Here is an 18269-nt window from a genome sequence, read left to right on the forward strand (position 1 = left end):
CAACATGTGTTTCTGTCATAGTACTTACATCACTGTATTACCATCAGTCACTTTCTTTTCCTTCTCTCTTTTCTAATAATCTGCGAGGTCGTTAATGGTACGAGTCCATGTTGAGCACCCATCATCCAGCATGGTGGCCGACCCATAATGGAGACTCACTGACAGTGAATGCTGAATGAACAAATCACGTTTTACCAGTGCATTCAGAGTTGATATTTAGCTTTGCAGCATAGCCATGCTGGTTGTCTACAATGCCTGTGTTATACCAGTTGCTAAACATTTGAATATCATCCTTATGCATGGATCTTATCCCTGTACATGTCACTTGACATGTAGGATTGCTGATACCATATATTTATAACTGGTATCATGTAGCTAGTTTTAGTGATTGATTCTTGACTTTGCCAAACACATCACTGTTGTGAGTGTGTGATTTAATGCAGTCAGGATGGTGCTCTTCTGTTCCAACTACACAATCAGCTGGAACTTGCTAACTGGAATAATGAATACTTTGCTAACACGAAGAAGAGAAGTGGCTGATCAATCTCACAAGCAGATGCACTAAGGGGGCCTAGAAACCCCGTTATCACTATCTACACACTGACCATCACCATTCCTCTAAGACAGCTCTGTAAATTTTAGAATATATTTCTACTAATCCCATTGCTAACTCATAACTCAATGATAAAAACAGTAAGAATAATAATAGCTAATATTTACTGTACACCTACTAGATGCCAGGCACAGTGCTGAACACTTCACATTCAGCATTCATATTGTTTCACTTAATCCTCTCAACATGACTGTGCATTCTCATTACCTGTATTCACCAGTGTATTGGTGCTCTGTTGTCATATGAAAAATCGCCACAAACTCAGTGGCTTGAAACAACACATATTCTGTAAGTCAGAGAGGTTCAAGGTCCTCCTTTAAACTTGAAACTGTAGAATTCATGGAAGCTGGTGGGAGAACCCCCCATACTTTGAATCTCTCTGATTTCTCTGTTACTGACCTCTAGAGCTGACCTTTACAGAGTTAAAGTGATTAGGTCAAGCCCATATGCATAATTTCCCTTTTGATTAATTCAAGGTCAACTGACCAATAACCTCAATTACATCTGTAAACTCTCCTTTGCCATGTCATATAACATAATCATGGGTGCGATCCCTCATCCTCTTCACAGGTTTTGCCCATACTTAACAGGAAGGAATTAGAAAAGGGAGAAAGTCACTGCGGGTCTTTGTGTGATTCTGCCTACCACAACTAATGGGGAAGCTGCTAATTAGAGAAGTTACGTTACTTGGCCAAGGCCAAACATATAGGAAGTGCAGAGCCAAGGACCAAAAACTGAACCCATACTACTCAAAGCTTTTGACACTAATCCCTGTGATATATTTCTTTTTTTAATTAAAAAAAAATTTTTATTGGAGTACAATTGCTTTACAATGTTGTGTTAGTTTCTGCTGTACAACAAAGTGAATCAGCTATATGTGTACATATATCCCCTCCCTCTAGAGCCTCTCTCCCACCACCCCCCACCCCACCCCTCTAGGTCATCCTGTGATGTATTTCTGACCTCAAAAGAAGCAGGGCTTTGATGATCAAGGTGGAATATATGAACCTTTACCCCTTCACACCAGTTCACTTACTTTTAGAAAAGGATTAGTTTCCTCATCTTTATTAAAGGTCTTTAAAGATCAACGTCAAGTTAACTTCCTTTTATGCACCATTGCTAGAATATTTTTGCAAAGTACAGCTTTTATCAGATCACTCCTCAGCTCAAAATCTCTCAGTAGCTTTCTCCCTCTTGCCATATCAAATCCAAATAGTATGATCCCACCCGACATTTCCATCTTTATTTCAACTCCTTCCTACCATCCATTCCACTGGCTCCTCTCTGCCACATGCACTATATGGCCCAATGGGAGTAATACCATTTCTATGGCCTGTAATGTGTTTTCTCCTTCGTATTCCTTCTTAAAACCTCATCTCCAATCTCTTCTGAGAAACCTGTCCCAATTCTTTCTGCATACACTGATCCTCCCCTTCCAGGAATTCTTATTACACTTAAAGTCAGCAGCACATACATGAGCATTTGATTATTCTCTAATTTTTCATGGATATCCGTTGTTTAACTAACTAGTTTGTAAGTTGCTTTGGGCAGGACCAAACTATTCTTTGACGACCTCCACATTCCCGAGAACAGCAGAAAAATCACATTGTAGGCAGTCAACACATAGAGGTTGACTGATGGAGTTCTCCCAAGTTGGATTCTTCCTTCTCAACCAAGAGAATTTGCCCAGTGTTTAGAAAGCAGCTTTAGCTCATCCAAAGATGCAAACTGTTGTTGTTACGCATTCAGTTTGGTTTTGGACATCAGTACCAGTAATCTGTATGGCCACATGCCTTCTCATTCTGGAATAGGCTACTCCTACCCTGGGGCTAACGGCACCCACCCAAGCTTACAGAACAGACTTCTCTGACATTCCTTTTGCTTGCATGTTGCTCCCACCAATTACTCCTGGAGCTTTATTTTGATTAGGAATGAGAAGACATGATATTTGAGGATTTAGGTTTGAGTTTATGTGCAAAGTTAAAACAGAACATCTAAATTTGTTTTCTTTCTCAACAAAAATAGTAGGAAATGCAGTGATATAAGATGTTCAGGAGAGGCAAGAAGAAGTATGAAGGAAAAAAAACAATGAAAACTACTGTATACAATGCTGGATTTTGAATGAATTTTAGCATCTTGGGAACAAGCTTAGCATTTACAAGAGAGTTCAAGAAACGGCTATACCCAATTTTCATTTATCATTTCCCCCAAGAAATCTATAGTTTTATTAATTTAAATTATTTGTGATAATATAAAAAACTTACTCCTCCATGTCTCTGGGTAAATCACAGCAGGCAGAAGTGACTGACATGAAATGAAAGGCTTCTTTCTGATGTACCATCCAGGAAGAGAAACAGAATTGTCTTACTGTGACTTTCTCAACCTTCTTTAGAACTTTTCCCAGCCCTCCTCCCTCAGGATAGTCAGTGAGAGCATCAGTAGACTAATAACAAAGAAGAAATGAGTATCTTACTCACCAGTGTGCAGGGATTCAATGTCACTCAAAGCTAGAAAAATGAAAACAATTTAATATTTTATTGGTTTTCTCTACAACCACAAAAGCAGGTAATACATAGCATTCGGGACTTAGTGAAGGCAAAACACACATCCAACCTCCGCCTTAAATGTCAGTTCAAAACCTTCGACTGAATCCTCTGCAGGCACTTAAGGTCTATTTGCTTTTGTTTCATTGGAGAGCATAGTGTGGCTCTTTCATTTCTCAGCCCTGGCATGCTGCTCTCCCCCAAGCTAACTGATCTGATGTATCAGTTCTAATTCTATGTTTTCATACAGACACACCAGGCTGCATCTGTGGAAGTCGGGTGGAATATTCACAGCCTGGACCTCTTATCTTGGAAACTGGTCTTGGCCATGGTTTTGGTCTTAGAGAGAGAGTAGACAGGGCAACAGCCAACAGTGATTCTTATGTCTGTAGGATGACCATCATCAGTAGATGCAAAGTAGGCTGAGTGTCTCATTCCTTCTTGGGCATTCATCTTACTAAGTGAAACCAAACAATTTCCAAGGATGGATGAAGTGGGAAGTAGAGTGAACATTTATGAAGGAGTTTCTGTATAGCAGGAACAATGATAGGAGCTTTAGTTTGGTGTTTTGACCTGCCACAAATGCTTCAGGGAGGTATTCATATGGACACTTTAGAGATGAGAAAGTTAAACCTCACGGAGGATTAAAGACATAGGTAATAAAGGTTGGTGCCCAAACCCTACTCTCTAACTCCAAAGGCGCTTCTGCTTCCACCGTGCCACACTGCCCAGCTTTCACTGGCTTACCACTCTTTGAATGCTGAGCTGAGCTGAGATGTAAGGAATATCCAGCAAAGCAAAAGCTAAAGCACTATTTTTTTACATAGTCTCAGCATGCTAATGAGATCCCTTAGTGTAGTGTCAGCAAAATAACACTGTTTGTTAGAAAAATTATTCACTAACTTATCTGTCTGACACAAAGTCCCTTTTTAATTTCCCCCTCACTGAGTTCTGAAAAAGAAAAAGGAGTGCTCAGATACAAGTGTCATTCCTAGTCTTCCCAAGCTTTCATTTTATTTTTTTGCTCTTTTCTATGTCTATTTCTATTTATTTCTCTGACGCCTATCACCATGGTGTCTAAGTCTCCAGACAAACACATTAAGCTAAAACAAAACATATGAGAGAATTGAAAAGAAAAGCTTCTCAGATCGCTCTCCTCTGGAGCTAAGTTTTGTTGATTGAGAGATAACTGATTGAGCTGTGAAACCCTGGGGCTACACGGGCAGTGTTAGGAACGGGCTCTGGTGGCAATTTGCTATTATTTAGCCATGGAAATGATGATTTACCTACAAACCATTTTCGGAATAGAAGAGTAAAGGAAACCCAGGAGAATAAGACATAGAAGAGTAAAGGAAACCCAGGAGAATAAGACATAGAAAGTAATCCATTTTGATCTTAGAAGATTCTTCACCTCTGAGAATAAGATCCCAGCACCCCAAATACAGAAGAGTGAAAACAAGGTACCTAGAAGGCATGAGAGATCAGGGCTTTTCTGTTGCTTTTCCTGTTCCATTTTGGTTTGCTTATCCAAGTCATCCCATGATGGCTCTGAAAATGCAGAGCCCACACAAAATTGTCATTACAGAAATAAATTAGTCCAAAGGGTCGGGCCATACAAATGTAGTCTATGTCTCTCTGATGAAAATAGTCACTTTTTAAAAAATGATAGGAATAAGGAGGTGAAATAATACCATTGGAATTTGTAGTTAGGGAGAATGAACGTTCTGTAGAGAAAGAGAAAATCTGCTATATAATATTTTATAAACACTCTTGAAGTCTTGTCTTTTAAAAGTCTGACACCACATCCCTCTCACATGCTTCACCACACATGTGCACAAACACACACAGACACACAGATACCACTAAGGCCCATCTATTTCCCGGGGATCGCAGTCACCATACCACTCCATTGGCTGCTTTGTAAAGACGTATCTACAAGGTCAAGGGAGAAATGTTCAGCATCCTGATTGACACAACCCTGGTGTTTCTGAACCCAGCACACACAATGGACTAATGATCTTTTGAAAACACAAATCTCATTGTCCATTTTCAATTACTTTTTTTTTTTTTTTAACATCAAAAGCAAAATCTTCAATGTGACTGCAAGGTCTCACGTGATCAGGCTGCAGCCCCACGGCCTCTTCTGCAGCTGCCCTCCCAGCTTCCTTCACTCCACACATACCAGCTTTTGTGCAGGTCCCCGAATAGGGGAGGCCAAGCTCTTCTCAACTCATGCCCTCTGCCTAGAATGTTTTTCCTTTCTCTCTGAAGTTGCCTTTGAAAAATATATTAAGTAATGTTATTGAGTTTTCTAGTTGTAAGTGTAATGAATGCTCTTGAATAAAATTTAGAAAATACTGACAAGTTTAAAGAAAAGGGAAGATAATAGGCTCAAAATTCGGAGACACTACTCAGTATTTGAGGTGTTTCTTTCTCCTTGTGAACTTATTTCTTAATACAAATTGTGATCATCTTGTGTTTGTTTTTTAATATTTATTTATTTGGCTGCATTGGGTCTTAGTTGCAGCACGTGGGCTCTTTGTCGTGGCATTCAGCCTTCTCTCTAGTTGTGGCATGCAGGCTCAGTAGTTGTGGCATACAGTCTTAGTTGCCTTGTGGCATGTGGGATCTTAGTTCCCTGACCAGGGATTGAACCCGCGCCCCTTGCACTGGAAGGCGGATTCTTAACCACTGGACCACCAGGGAAGTCCCTTGTGTTTGTTTTAATGTTTTCTAGGGGGTTAGAAGATAATTATTTTTCAGTTCTACTAATAATTACTTTTGAAATTTTTGGAAACATTCTTGAATATGTATTTCCTAAATGAGCAAAATCAGATATACAAGTACTTCTGAGCAACTTCCACCCACATTTCTTCTATGCCCATCCTATACACTACCCTGTATCTCAACTTTTTTAATATAACCTAGTATTTTAGACCCCAAGATTTTAAATTAACATTTATATAATGAAGTTTCTCTTGATAATATAATTATTTTTATTCATGTATGAGTTAAGTGTATAAAATTATTCAGAAATCTATATTTTCACTAATTTAACATTCGCTAGTTCCTTTATACCTCAACTTCCTCTTTCTTGAGTGCTTTATTTGGGTTCTTTCTCAGTCATCTGAACTACAATATCAAATAACATGTTAGATTACAGTACTTAAATAATACATATATTCTCAGCCTTAGATAGCTGAAAAACTCCTTTTGTTTGCATTACAAATAAATTATCTCATTTTGTGTTTTCCATTTTAAAGCACAACTATTTCCCCTCAAATTTATACAGCCTTTGCTTTGTGTCTTAGCACTTAGTGTTATGGAGGAAATGTCCAAAATCAGCCTGAATTTCTTCCTTTCTGCTTTCGTTGTTAAAGCAATTTTCCCTTATCAAGATATTTCAAAAAAGTTTTATCTGAATATACCTTAATGTGTTTAAAAAATTTCATCCAAAATAAAGTGAGATATGTCAAACTGCATAATTAGGAATTATCCCAGTTCCTGAAAGTTTTATTTAGTGATGACTTTTCTTATGGTTACTACTTCAATTGTTCTACTTTCTTCCTCAGGGAAATTGAATCTTTAAATTGAATCTCCATTTTGTCTGCCAGTCTATGCTCTTCTAACTCACTACTTTTTATCACTTTAGTCTCTCCTCTGCTCTTTGGGAAACAGTCTTAAGTTTTTTCTCTGCACCACAGATTTATTTTCCACTGTGCCAATTCTGCTCTTTACTGCATCAATATTATCACCACATTTTAAGTTTTCTTGGTAAACTTCCTTATATAATTATATCCCTTTCCCTCTCGGCTTATCATGTCTTCATTCCCACTTGTTTTCCTTTACAGACTTCTTTGTGCTTTTCACAGAAAAATTCTGTCCTCTTAAATCCTATTAGGAGGTTAATATGTGCAATTATTGGTGCCTAGTGGGCTTTATCTATAGTTGCTTAGAGACTCCACTCCCTCTTTAACTCTCTAAACAGGCAGAGTATATACAAACGAGAATCATAGATTAGTGCTAACATTCTTTTTCCTGACTCTTCCTTCTTTCCCTTTGCATTCCATGATGCAATTAGTCACACCACTGACACCTATCCACCCCACAGGAGCCCCACCCAACAGACATACATCCACAGTTTATGCCTAGTTGTTTTTAAGGAGGTGAAATCACCAACTGGATGTACAAATGGAGCTGCCAATTTAGGGGTCATCATGCTAAGAGAAATAAGCCAAATGCAAAAGGATAAGTATTGTATAATTATATAAACACAAATATAAATATATGCCATAACTTCCAGTTAGATACAAAATACTGCGTATCTACAGCAGGGAGCAGACGATGGTGTGGGGTGCAACATAATAGAGAACAGAAATTCTCTATTTCTCACTGGTCCTAGTTCAAATAGGTCCATCAATTATATTTTTCAATTCATTCAATTGACCATATATAATTCATGATAACTTCTCTACAAAATTTTGGCAATAGATTTGCTGTCAGTCCTAGTTTTAAGTTTCCTTTTATTTTTTATGTTTGGTACTTTTCTGAATTATAACAATTATACTATTGGCAAATTTGGAGATATTTCAATAGAGTAGCATTTTAAAATTAGAAATATCTTTCAAGATTTCAAAACACATAACTGGGGTCACCCTTCCCTGAGAAATTCAAAGTAAATGACTGAGTCCTCCGCGTGTGTACACATTTCATTTATTTTTTTTCTGTATATTATAATATCATCTTCATCATCATCATCATCATCATCATGTACTTTTTGTGTTTCTTCCTGCAAATTTAGAATCCCACTTTACTTAAAATGTATAGTTTTATAGAGTGGTTTTTAAATGTTTCTCATGTCATGTTAAATATGTTTTAATAGTTAAATTCTGGTACCAGTTAAAAAGACTCTACTTCAAAGTCTTTGTACAGGCAATCTGTATCAGATTTTCTAAAGATAATTGAGCAAAAATATATACTGGTCTCTTTCTTTCATTCCCCTAAAAAAACATTGGTTACATGTCCAGACTATAACCAAGGAAACCACTAGTCACTTGGCAGCCTCAAATTGTAACAGCAGACTAAATATCTAGGAGGAAATAAACGTACAAAGTGGTAAGTGTACAAAGAGGAAATAAGTGCCAAAAGAGGAGATAAGTGCACACACAGAGTATTCGGGGGCGGGGGGGTGGGGGGAGAGGAAGGAAGGAAATGAGGATGGCGGAGTAGATGAAGGACCAGATTTGGAGTTTAAAGACCTGAGCTCATGTGTCCATACCTCCTAGCGATTAGGTAAACTGAAGGAGCCATTTAATCTCTCTGGCCCTCATTTTTTTAACCCTTGAAATGTGTTCATTATAAGATTCATCCCTAATGGCTGTTATCACAATGAAAATATATCATAACATGCCTTATAATAAAATGTTATAAAAATAATGTCAAAGTGAAGTATGAGGACGCTACAATATGGATTAACCTTGAAAACATTATGCTAAGTGAAATAAGCCAGACACAAAAGGACAAATATTGTGTGACTCCACTCATAAAATACCTAGAATAGGCAAATTTATAGAGACAGAGAGTACATTAGAGGTAACTAGGGTCTGGAGGGAGGAGGGAATGGGGAGTTATTGCTTAATGGTTGCTGTAGCTCTGCTGTGATTAAAAAAAAAATTGGAAATAGAAAGTGATGATGGTTGCATAACACTGTGAATATAACTAGTGCCACACATTTTACACTTAAAAACAGTTAAAACAGCAAATTTTATGTTATATCTATTTTAACACAATAATTTTTTTAATGTCAGGTTTTATTTTGTTATTTTACATGTATTCTTTAAACCACTTACAATACAACTTTGTTCAAAAACTAATTGATAAATTTAGGGTGGTATTGTAGTAATTGTGTGAATACATGAACAAATTAAATCAATTAATTAATATAAATATCATGAACAAACATTTACGTAATGCTTATGTATGAGGACTAGTCACCATGGCTACGAGGATACTTGAGAGATAATTACTCACCCACTTAAAGGATAATCCCATCTATCATTTTAGAATGAGTTTTTAGGATGTGCCTTATGATTCTCCTGTAGTAAAGAGGTACACATGATGATTTACGACATAACTACTCCACATGTGAGCATCCCTCAGATAGCTATGATGAAAATGAATGCTATAATATATATTTTCACCACTCAGGAAGCATGAATCATTAGAACATAAATAACTTTTCCCATTTCAAAACTTATGCATGATCCCAAGAGTTGCTGCTTCCACCTGAATTCCCCATCATGTCTGAAGGTTACAGCTTTCCTCTGGTTTTATCAAAACAGCTGGACCTCACAGAACCTGGGGAACAATACTCGTGACTTTCTGTATTGGCTCCTCTCCTCCACAGTCCAGCATCATCTCATTTTCACTTTAGCTCTCATGAAGCAATCTCATTCCCAATGGGAGTGACTGAGATCACCCTCCCATTCCCCATAGTTAAACCTATCAACAGTTTCATGATAAATGCACTCCCTGCACCAAATACAAAATTGAGATGACTTCAGACTAAGACCTTAGAAGAAAACAAAGTCAGAGTTAATTCCCCAAACTGTAATAATTTTTATTTGTTGAATATTTTATCTCAGATGAATCATTTTATTTGTTGTAGTCACTTTCTTCTTAGTTTGATAAGTTAATTTAAACTGTATTAGCCCAATTTGAGCTGAATTACTGGGGGTTTTGTAATTGCTTTCTTGGTTCTAAAATTATCTTACAAATGACGTCTCATATTGAATTTAATTCAGCAAGTATTTTGGAGGATCATATTATATAGAGAGCATGGAAATGCTCTATGAGATGCTGTTATAGCAAAGCTGAAGATAATATCACCTATTCCTAAAGATTCAGGATCTAGAGAGAGATTACAGAATTATAAATAAGTGAAATCTTAAGAAAGATAAGGTTTCCCTTGAATATATTTACTTGGCAGAATTAGAAGAATCTTAGAGAGAGAAGTGGCATTTATGATGGGTTTTGTGGCAATGTTAGAAGGTTTATTATTGTACATTTAATCTATTAAACATAAAAGTCCTCAAGTGTAAAGACTATCTTAGTTATCTGTGTACCCTGGAAGCAATCAAGTTGTTAGGACAGGATCATAAAGATATCCTGACTGGAACAAAGGCTTTAAGATCGTGCTTCTTATTTGGGAAATATGTTCCTAAGTCACAAGGATTTTTATCAGCACTTATTTACAATAATTCATATTCCTTTTACAAGATTGATCCAGGGACTGAGAAGTTGAAACATAATCAGAGTTGGACAGGACTGGATACTACCAACTTGATCAAGTTAGAAGTCATGAGCTTGAATTCCAGCTCTGCTTGTTAGCCAGGTGAACTTGAACGAGATATTTGGTCTTTCTGAGCTTCCAACTTGTCCACTGAGATTACAAATAACAAAATGTGGCACTCAGGGTTTGAGGATGATTAAATAAAATATTAAGCCTTTCACAAAGTAGAAATTTAAAACAGGTTAGACAAAGTTGAATTCGACTCAGCAAGACATGTTTCAAAAAAATCTTTTATTTATTAATAATCTTTTAATTTATTTATAAAATAATAAATTTATTTATTAATAAATAAATCTTTTATTTATTAATAATAATAGCATATGAATCGAATCTTGATTGTGCATCAATATCAAAAATACTATGTTCCGTACACAGTCTCATTAATCTTCAGACCAACAGCAGCTCTGAGAAGTAGAGATAAAGAAACAGAGACTTCATGGTATTTACTTGCCTAAGCCTGGAAGTGGAATAGACAGCCTTTGAGCCCTTACTGTCTGCCTCCAGAATTTTTGCAATTAGTCATAATGCAAACTATTTCCCAGTGAAATGAACAATTGCAAACTTCTGAATCTAGTAAGAATACAAATTTTTAATTTGTCTCCTGTTAGGGAAGATGTTTTTCCTCCTTGCCCCCTGAAGGGTACTGTCTTCCCCTTTACAAGAAGTTCTCGCTTTCTTTGAGAAACCTTTAGCTCTGGCTTCCCCCTCTGTCACTGTCTCTTCCACAAGGGAGGAAGATCATCTGGTTAGTGAGGTTGAGGGGTAAGGGTGTAGGCCAGGCTTGTTGATAATGCAGCCCTATCTCCTCCATAGGGTCCCCTACCCAGCATGTTCTGACTCTGCCTGGAACGCTCGTTGCTGCCCTGCTGCTCTGTGACGAGGTGAGTAAGGGCCATTCAAGGACAAAGAGTAGGAAACCAGGTGTTAGCCTTGGTTCCAAGCTATCTGAAATAATTCTAATACCTTGATGCCTATCAGATTCCATGTGTATTTATCAGTTGGTTCAACATCTGGAGGAGACAGAGGTATGATTAGCCATTAATTTCAAGTTCCAACACATGTGAAATTTGGCCAGTTGTATGGGCATTTTAAACTCCACTTGGAGAACGGACCATAATGGATGAATGAACTTTTTGTATCCAGAATCCATTTTTTGCTCTTTCTCAAAGTATATCTTATGAAACATAGATACGGATAAAACATGGTCTGAGTATAATTAAAGTGTCACTGAAGAAAAAAATCAAGAGGATATGAGTTTACTACCTCACAAGGTGGGGAGGGTTTAAGATGAAGAGAGTCACTGGAGCCAGTCAGATCCTAGCTCTACATTATCAGATACCTACTCATCTAATCTTTAAGTCACTTAATACCACTAAGCCTCAGCTTCACGTCTATAAAATCAAATAACTATGCTTCATTACAGGATTGATCTGAGAATCAAATTTATTAAAGAACAAACAACTTACCACCATGTTTAATATACCATGAGCACTCAGTGGTATCTAATGCTATTATTATTATATTATCACCATAATTTATTCAATTAACCAGTTACTGATTTTTCCATAGATAATAGAATAAAAGAAAGTAACCTAAAATTTGGTAAGAAAGAACCCAATAAAAAAGAATGAGCTTTTAAGCCGTAAAATGTGTTAGGCATTTTAATAGACATGTTTCTGAATTGTTATTCATCAAGCTCATTTAAAATAGGATCAGTAAACCACCAGTATTTTTGGATTATTTAAGCAAGGGTAGTAGTACTTGCCCATGATATCTTCAATTAGTTAAAGCATGTCATGACTTTATACGATGCTCATCACAGGGCAAATTGACTTTTTTTGTTTAGCTTTGTCATAATTGATAAAGTAAAAGATGCCATTTCTAGAACAAAATTTGTTATACTCATATTCCAATGAACTTTTTTCTTTCCTCCCGAAACATTTTTGATTATGAATACTGGTTATAACCTTTCTCCATGGCCAATAACCACTATTATTACTGCCCTCTCAACTGCGGCCAGTTTCAGATTTAGAAGTTAAGTGACTGTCACTACCTTGGCTCCTAATTACTGAAGACACTCTAAAATTGAGACTTGGTTGCTAAGAAATATAGCTTTGAGGGAACATTTCTGGTATCTTTTATGTTTATGTTGAGCCTTAGATTAATGCAAAGCACGATATATTTCCAGTTGGTGACTAAAATAAAAGCCAACCGCAAAAGAAAAGTAATCAGAAACTATTCTTGTGTTCAGATAATACAAAGTGAACCTGCGTTTCCAGTTATTCTGTGTTAGTAATTGTTTGAAGTTGCACGGTGAATTGCATAATTGAGAAATTCAGAATCAGGCATTTTAAATAATAATATGTAGCAGCTGTCAAGGTAACTTGGGAAGGGTATTGGAGAATTTTTTTTTTTTTTTCCGGTATGCGGGCCTCTCACCACTGTGGCCTCTCCCGCTGCGGAGCACAGTTTCCGGACGCGCAGGCTCAGTGGCCATGGCTCACGGGCCCAGCCGCTCCACGGCATGTGGAATCTTCCGGACCGGGGCACGAACCCACGTCCCCTGCATCGGCAGGCGGACTCTCAACCACTGCGCCACCAGGGAAGCCCGGGAATTTATTTTTTAAGTAAAAGGAAATGGGAACATTCTTATTTATTGATCATGTTTGTGCTTTATGCTTTGCACTGACACCACAGAATGCAAAACGTGATACATTTCCAGCTGGTGACTACAGTAAAATCTTTTCTCAGACTTCAAAGGGAGCAATTTGAAAATGTTCTGGTATTCTTTAATACTCTATTATAATGTGAGCATATTCTATTAGTATGTGTGTCTAACTAGCTGAATTAGAAGTGAGGCAGGTAAAGGATATTCCTGGAAGGTAACACTATAGGGCTACAAAACTGAGTAAGGTGATGATTGAACAGACCCATGAAGCATCATACAATCTGAATTTTTATCAAAATCAAACCTTGGGCAAAATTTCAAACTATTTGCAGAGATGCTACTGGGTACTCATATGTCCATGTTGCTTTATATTTTTAAAGAAAACATGCACAGCACTTGCTAAGTGCCAGGCCTCATTCTATGTTCTGTACCCACTTAGCTCATTTGATCCTCAGAACAACCCTGTGGGCCAGGTCTATAATTATCCTCACTTTTCAGATCGGGAAACTGAGTGATGAATAGATTAAGTAACTCATTCATGATGCCAGATAGGAAGTGCCAGAACTACAATTTAAACGAAGCAAGTTTGCTGTCAAAGTCTCTACTCTTGACCATGCAGTTTCTCTTCTTGTGGGAGGGTCTGGAGTCCTTTATTTTCTAAGCACAAGTCTAATGAAAGTAGAAATGTATTCTAGTCTCCAATCTGTGCCTTCCCTTTGTGGGTTTTGATGGCAGAATGCATGTGTTCCCCATTGGGAGAGCCGTGGAATAAGAGTGTTCTTGCCTCCCTGGTTTCAGAATGTGCTTAGTTTCACCCTTTGGAGTTAGAAGAGAAGAACTGAGCTGATTGGGTTTTTAGGGACGTTGCTTGCTTCACCAGCTTTAGCAGAGGTGACTTCTGCACCTCCAAAAGCACATCAGACCCATGGGCAGCCTCAGTTTGGGGGTTTTAAAGCACCACCGCTGACTGAGGGAAAGTCATGTTTGCTACCTATGTGTCTCGCTGTAAAACAAGATATTCTGCGGCCAATGACAAATGCTTTTGTATAGCATAATAAGGCAATTTGGCTGGTCTTCTTCAAAGGAATTTGCACAATGGAATTAATTGAACACATCAGAGTGAAAATAAAAGAGTTCATAAGAAAGAACAAACAAAACAGAACAAATGAAATGCAAATGAATTTAAGACAATTGTCTTTGCGAGTTTTACTCCTCATATCTCTTAAAATAATTGCCAAAGTCCTAGGTTTAAAACTGATATTATATGATTTTGGTGGATAAACCCTAAGCATGCTACCTAGAGGTACGGAAAAACTTAACAGAAATTATTCTAAATATAAAGACCTTATCCACTCATATTAGTGAATTTAAATTAAAATATCTGTAGTGTGATCATATATTTAACTCTTTCATCTTTCCAGTCTAGGGTTGAAATATTTAAGCACAGACAGAAAAATATAAATTATCCGTGTACAGAGAACAAGAACAAAGTAGCCTTCAAGGTTTTAACAAAAGCACACATATGATAGATAATCATAAAATTGAGGTCATGAAATTCTTCACTGGATGTCCCAGAATCAAGGTTTTCGGGTTCTGGGAGAGTCCTCTGGGCTGACTTAAGGTTTTGTGCCTGATTTCCCTGAGATTCTATTTAAGGTGGAGTTTGAGACTGAGAGGCAGAGAAGCTGCCTGGATCTCGAGCTTTTGAAAGAATATCTGAGGCTGAAAGGAGGCAACTAGAACCAAAGGCTGGCTTCTAATGCAGATCTGCTTGGCTTTCATCCTCAAATATTAAATAGTCTGCCCTCAAATAGACAGAGATTCATTCGGATGGGATCTCACAGCCTCTTAAGATTGGGACCAAATCAGAATGTGTGTGTGTGTGTGTGTGTGTGTGTGTGTGTGTGTGTGAGAGAGAGAGAGAGAGAGAGAGAGAGAGAGAGAACACAGAAAAAAGAATTATCATTTCTTCCCAAGAAAATAAGTCTTAGGACCTAGTATTCAGGACTGCATGATGACAGTTATTTCTGGGACTTATTGAGAGCATTTGACTACATTTCCAACGCCACCACTTCATGTGACAAGTGTCAGGCATAGGCCATTCAGTGATCCCTCCCTAGTCAAGAACTTGCACATGCCCACCAGGTGAGGGCCTGAGGATTGTTATGAAGAAGAAAATCACTGAGGTTAAACTCCCTAACCAAGCCTCACCACAATCTTCCTCACCAGCCCTCACTACCCCTCACCATCTGGACTCTGGCCCCAGATCAGTGGAGTATGTGATGGCAGGAGGGTTTTCCCCCAACGCAGGGTTCGGTGGAGTGACTGCAGGCAGGGAGTGGCTGCTGTCTTCCCAAGAAACCTCTCCAATCTGGAGTGAATTTCAGTCATTTACCAAACACGCTGCACATAAATTATTCCAAACCATGTTTACTTACTTGGGCCTAAAATCCTGTAGATGGACAAAGCACACATGGCCACAGAAAGAAAAAAAATCCTGATTGGAGCCTAGCCTGGTGAACACAACTTTTCCTTCTCCAAGAAGTTAAGTCCGGGTTTTAACCCTCTGGCATCAGATGTGGCCACACAGCAGAATATATTAAATTAAAAGACTTTTTTTTCTTTTTGGTCAAAGACATGTAAATAAATGATCAGGAGAAGTAAAGCTAATATAAAAAAGAGATTCACAGATGAGTTTATCAAGAACAGAAGGAGAGTTCTATAGTTCTTAAAAATTATGTCCCCGGCTCATTCTCCTATAAGTTTATACTCAATGACCAGTGATAGCAACTTTTTCTCCCAACCTGACTATTATTCACCTATTATTCAATTTTAGGGATTTCCTGGGTGTTTTATTGCAAACACTTTCTTAGGGAATTGGTAAAAGAAAAGCTTCTCTCTCAGGTAGTAAGATGCGTGTCTACTCAATTCTTCAGCTCATTCAACTTGAGGTTTCTAGAGCCATATTACTAACTCACAAGACTGTTGTGAGACTGAATTAAGCTGCATTTGCAAGAGCCTTCAAGATGTTCACATAAAAGTTGCTAAGAAAGAATCAAATCTGGCATCATAACAGAGGGACCTCCAAAGGAGACCTCCTTCTAGTAATATTTTTTTCTTAATTCTAACCAAAACTCAGTGGTTGGCCAATGCCAAGACACTGTTTGCAAACACCTGGATGATGGAATTCTGATGTTTGCAATCAGATTTCTTTCTGGCTTGCTCTTAGTAGTGTATTCCTATTAGGCCATAACTCACACAGTACCCCAGGACAACAGCATTTTCTTTATAGCTTTTTTCGTTTGGGGGAACTTTTTTTTTTTTTTTTTTTTGCGGTATGCGGGCCTCTCACTGTTGTGGCCTCTCCCGTTGCGGAGCACAGGCTCCGGACGTGCAGGCTCAGCGGCCATGGCCCATGGGCCCAGCCGCTCCGCAGCATGTGGGGTCCTCCCGGACCGCGGTACGAACCCGTGTCCCCTGCATCAGCAGGCGGACTCTCAACCACTGCACCACCAGGGAAGCCCTGGGGGAACGTTTTTTTTCAAAGCAAACAAACCACCCAAGAACCTCACGGCAGTCCAGTAGGTGAGAAAATATCTATTGTCCTGTTGTGCTCTAACAGGGACACCAGCTCATGTTCAGTTTTGACTGCTCTTCCTATTTTCCAGATCATCAGTGTCAGAGATGAGTTTCTCTTGTCCTTCATTTGAAAGTTGTCTGCAACCACAACCTCTGAAATCCTTCTTGGGAGCCTTCAGGTCTGTTCGGATTATTTACCTTGTTGCAGCATTTCTAACCATTTTGGCTCTGTTATCCAGCCCAGCATTACTTCTAAGGTCCATCAGTTTCTGGCCCTGAGTCACTGAAGCTCTTATTTCCCATCACAGAATTCTAAGAATGTGCTCGGCATGAGAGGCATCGTGCAAGCTAAGGCTGCAACCATCAGTAATTTTACCAAGTTAAGTTTCCCAGGGCAGGTGTCAGCAGTCTTACTTCCCAGACCCCACCACACAAGGAGCATTGCCTCCCCACCATGAGTGGAGGATTTCATGGCAGAAGAGTTTTTATTCTGCTCGCTATGCACTGTAGGGCAACAGGCAGAAGTCCTGTGTGCTTGCCTAAGAAGGCACCACCACATTAAGATGAGTTTTCAAACTTTTTTCCCCTTCTGCTCTTGTCATACAGAAAAGGAAAGTAGCATGTAGGTCAGCACCAAATACATAATAAGCATTCAATTGATGTTTGTGATGACGAATCATTCCGTCAGCAAATCTTGTTGAGTCCCTACTATGTGCTGGATACTTTTCTCAGAACAGGAAATACTGTGGTAAGAAAAACAGACAAAGCCCTGCCCTTGTGGAATGTACAGTCTTGTGTGGGGCAAAGATGCAAAAGTATCCTCAAAGCTCAAAGCACAACTGGCCGGTTTCAGCAAATCAGACCAAAGACACTGCAACTTCTCAGTAGTAAAATGTTTGGCATTTCAGCCCTTGTTCCCCAGACAATAGCTGTAATTCTTTTTGACTTTAGTTTTAGTCTCACTGTTCTAATACAGAAGCATCCAGAAATGCTTCTGTTTAAACCCTGCCCAAGGACTGTTTAAGATAGAAGCTCTTACAGCCTTTGGATTTGAAATTAATATAAAGCGTGTCGTGGCCCCATCACTTGAAGGACTAAGAGAGCCTAGAATTTGGCTCGGCGAATGGCCTGGTCAGTTACTGTGTCCTTCCTCAGGGCCTGTGCTCGTTCACTGCATATTCACTCCTCTGTCACTGAGGCCGTTCAGCAGGTGACTGCCTTGACACATCCATACTTAATGATTACTCTGGTTCCTAAAATGCTTCATCAACTGTTTGGCTGAAGTTAAGATTGATTGTACTACCCGTACTACCTTTATCTATTCAGTTAGTTACTCTATTTAAAAAAAAAGAATAAATAGGTGTGTCTGGGAGGATTTATTTTTAAAGACTTTAGTAAATGATCTCAGAGTCCCCATTTTTCTTCCTCCTACAACTTCGCAAGCAAATTACCCTTGGTGTGATGCCTCATCGTATGTCTCCTAGATACACATGTGGTTTGATAGCCCCTACTTGA

At 38.5% G+C, this 18269-nt stretch overlaps 1 long non-coding RNA gene across 1 annotated transcript in view; it reads left to right on the forward strand.

The window, feature by feature from the left end:
* Positions 1 to 17169, forward strand: part of LOC125961658 (uncharacterized) — a 35308-nt gene extending 18139 nt beyond the window's left edge. The window contains exons 2-5 of the long non-coding RNA XR_007472635.1: positions 10435 to 10549; positions 10883 to 10946; positions 11321 to 11388; positions 16844 to 17169. This is a non-coding gene — a long non-coding RNA (uncharacterized LOC125961658). The remainder of the gene's footprint in view (positions 1 to 10434; positions 10550 to 10882; positions 10947 to 11320; positions 11389 to 16843) is intronic.
* Positions 17170 to 18269: the final 1100 nt, after the last annotated feature.

The sequence above is a fragment of the Orcinus orca genome, chromosome 17, assembly GCF_937001465.1.
Source record: "Orcinus orca chromosome 17, mOrcOrc1.1, whole genome shotgun sequence".
NCBI lineage: Eukaryota > Metazoa > Chordata > Mammalia > Artiodactyla > Delphinidae > Orcinus > Orcinus orca.